The sequence below is a fragment of the Podarcis cretensis genome, assembly GCF_951804945.1.
Source record: "Podarcis cretensis genome assembly, chromosome: 7".
Classification (NCBI taxonomy): Eukaryota; Metazoa; Chordata; class Lepidosauria; order Squamata; family Lacertidae; genus Podarcis; species Podarcis cretensis.
In genome coordinates, this window is record NC_137176.1 from 6976979 (window position 1) to 6981177 (window position 4199).

Here is a 4199-nt window from a genome sequence, read left to right on the forward strand (position 1 = left end):
CCAGAAACACACTGGGAGCCAATGAAGATCCTTTAGGACTGGTGTTGTATGGTTCTAGCAGCCACTTTCAGTCATCAGTCTAGCTGCCACTTTCTGAATTAGTTGTACAGTGGTACCTCAGGTTAAGAACTTAGTTCGTTCCGGAGGTCTGTTCTTAACTTGAAACTGTTCTTAACCTGAAGCACCACTTTAGCTAATGTGGCCTCCCACTGCTGCTGCGCCACCAGAGCACGATTTCTGTTCTCATCCTGAAACAAAGTTCTTAACCTGAGGTAATATTTCTTGGTTAGCGGAGTCTGTAACCTGAAGCGTATGTAACCTGAGGTACCACTGTAGTTTCCAAGTCACCTTCAAAGGTAGCCCCACATAGAGCGCATTGCAGTTGTCCAAGCAGGAGATAACCAGGGCATGCACCACTCTGGCGAGACAGTCCTTGGGCAGGTAGGGTCTCAGCCTGTGTACCAGATGGAGCTGGTATACAGCTGCCCTGGACAGAGAAACAATATTAAGAAAAGTAGAAATACTCATGAAGGATACTTGGATCACTGAGTGCTTGCCATACATAATAATTGTATGGAACCTTGGAGACAATGTACCAGTTGCTTTGAGAGGGGATATTGTTTTCATGCCCTGTTTTTAGACACAATCTGATTTTCCACTGTACGAAATGAAATGATGTTGATCTAAATGGAACTTTTGTCTGATCCAGCAGATCACGCAAACTACGTTCCAGGGATGGCACCCAAAAAGAAAATTGCATATAGCCAAAACACAATTGGGTTCAAATTAGTCACATAATAGTGTGGCTGATGTTTGGTGTTTAGCCATTATCAGAATATTGGGAGATACAAAATTAACACAGGTGACCATGAAAACCTCCTACTGCATAGTGAATAAAAAGTGGATCATTGTATGATTTTCAGAGAGGATCCTCTCAAAACCATTGAAAGAAAGCTTACATTCATATTCCTGCATCACAGAGGGTCGGACTAGATGACTCTCAGGTTCCTTTTCTACGATTCTGTAATTCTATTATTGATCCATAGGCGGTAGAGTAAAAATTACAGATCTGGCCCTTGCCAGCACTGCTGTGACACAAACATTGACCCAAAGCACCAATTCCAATGGGTCTGGTCTACATGATTTTTGCATAGGATACTAGCATCAAATCACAGAGCACATATCTGTTTGCAAAAGTAGGTTCAAAATATGGTGCAAGTATTTATTTACATCCCCTAAAATTTGGTTGGAGTTTAAAGTCCCACCGGAATCCACTCCCAAGAGTTCACTAATGCTGTTGCACATATTAATAGTCATGCCTATATAGTATATTTTTGGAAAGGGAACAGTGCAGGGCAGCTCCCTATCTTATAGCACAAAGCATCCCTAGCTCCACGCTGCTTGAACTTCCAGGCTGATTTATGGTGTCTCAGAGAAGTCTAGTGTGCTCTGGAACCTTTAACACACGGAGTGCATCTGAGCTGAAGACCTTCCTAATTCAACATTGCAACTGCACATAGTGAGAGTCAGTACTTGGACTTGAGGTCCTCAAGTGATCATAAAGTTTACTCGTTTACTTGTGATTTATTTTCTCAACTCTTTCTGCCTAGGCTCACGGCAAGGACAATTTTTGCCCATTTGGAATTTGATTTTCCCATTTGGGAGACTGTGCAGAAGTAAGATTCAAAGGTGTGGTTGCCTAGGCTTGGAAATTTCCCTGACTTGCCATCATGTCAGGTAAGAATTGATTTGGGTTTGGGTTTCTTGAGGCACTTTGACCTCAGAGATACCCAGTGGCTGCCCTGCTCACCTTGTCTCACTTCCACCAGCTGTGAGGTTGTGATAGATGCTGAAACACAGCAGGTTAATTCTCTCAACTATTCACTGAAATTGGAGTTTTTCTTTGCAATATGGTGTCAGGTTCCTGGTCCAAATAAATGGTCTAAGTACAGTAGTTGGTTATTCTGTTGAAAAAGGATTGCAGAATATGAATTGGAAGCACACACACGTTAAAAGTGTGGCATATTCATTTTCAAGATGTTTTTATGTCTCATGAGGGGAAATACCCCCTACTTAGAGCTGATAATAATGGGGTCCAAGTTAATTTTAGCAGCTGACTTAATGTCTTTGGCTACTATGATACAGGCATTAAAATTTTCCAGTTTCCAGTTGAAGCTGGCAGGTAACATAGGAATAGCACTCAGAAGTCTGTTTTTTTGTTTTGATGTGTTTATACACATAATATTTTATACAAATACAAATATACAAAATATTGAAACTGAATCCTGACAATACGGAAGTGCTGTGGCTTAGTTCCTAGATCCAGCAAATAGGAAGGCAGCTTGTTTTGGATACCTCCTAAAAGGCCTGGTGTGTAGTCTTTGGGGTACTGATGGATTTTGGACCAGGAATTGCCTGGTCACAGTCAACTATGCTCCTGTTTCTGCTGTCTTTATGAGGGGCTACCTTTGAAAATGGTTTGGAGGCTGCAGCTAATGGAATATGTAGCATCTGAGATTCTGATGGGCTTTACCTTTCATGACCATGTCCTTAAATATCTGTACTCCATACCTATTCATCATGGAGCCCAATTCAGTATATTAATTTTGATATGCAAAGCCTGAGTGGCTTGGAACCCATTTTCTATTCTGCCTGGGAATGGGGAGCCCCTCTAGGTGATACTTTTACACAACGAGGACAGAGGATCCATGACCTACCAGATGTCCTTCTCAATAATGGCATCCCAGTTAAGGAACACTCTCCCCTCTCCTCTCCTGCAAGATAAACCCTTTTTGCAGTTCAGCCTCCTTTTCCCCACACTCACTTGTTCCCCAGGTACCTTGAGTAGCATGGGGCAGTGAGGGGAGGGAATCACAGGGAGGGGAGAGGTTTAAAATTTCCTCCTCGCTCTCATGATCCTGTGTTATCTACCAGGAAAAAGAGGGCTGTGAGAGAAGAGAGAGTCCCTCTGGCCACAACCACCAGCATTTATCGTCCACTCACTGCTGACAGATTACTTCCAAGAGAATCCAGGTCTCAATTGGGGGGGGACGGGACTTGTCTACTCCTGCTTTCATTGCCGTAGCCTTTCCAGGACCAGTTGTTGGCAGCTCATAAACTTAGGCAATATGCATATAACTCTTCCTCATCTGGTCAACTCTTCCTTCACCTGTGATCCTGGTGATGATTAACCCCGTGCCACAATTAATTCTTTGATCAGTTTAAGAGTGGGGTGGGCAGGCTTTTTGCTGGTTTGTGGGTCTCAGGTCAGCATTTGAATGTGTGCTCTAATGTGCAATGCGTTCTGGTGTGGATGTGTGCATATGTGGTCTTTTTGGGCCACATTCACCGCTGACATGTGGCCCCAAGAGGGGCTGAGAAGGAGCAGTGCAGCCCTTGTTCTCGAAAGGGCTAGAGATGGTGTGCCTCCACTGTGCAGCCTGGTTTAATGGCATAGGCAAGAGATGGCAGTGTTAAATTATGGAGAAGTTGTGACAATTATTATTATTTTATTTATTAAATTTGTATACCACCATTCATCCAAAGATCACAGGGTATCTCACAACATAAAAATACAAAATGAGGGCACAAAATACAGAATTAAAAAATAAAACCCTCCCACAAAAACATTTAAAAGGCCATAGAATATTAATCAACCAAAGGCCAGGTTATAGAGAAACATTTTCACTTGGTACCTAAAAGTACTTAATGAAGGTGCCAGACGAGCCTCTCCGAGGAGAGCATTCCATAAATGGGAATTATTAGGCTGAGATAAGGAAAGTGAGGTGTCAAAAGAAATAACTAGTTCCATAAATATAGCCAATTAGGAAACGTAATATTTTACACCAAATATGTGTATACCGTACAGAACTGCATTATTTTATCCCAATTGATTGGTCATGCCTACCCTCATATTTATTATTATTTTTTTGCAAACTATAGTTTGCTGAGGGTGGTGAGAATTTATTGTTATAGAGACCTGTTATCTGTGCAATGCTACACTGGTTTTATTCTGCGTTAAATTTTATTTTCATGTACTTTTACCTGTAAAACACCCATGAAACTTTCGTTACTGGGTGGCATATAAATACAATATTGGAAATAATTTTCTCATCAGTTTTCTGCTAATTCACCCCATGATATTTATTTTTTAGGTGTATGGCTTAGCAAAGGCAGATAGTGCACTTAATATCCAGAAC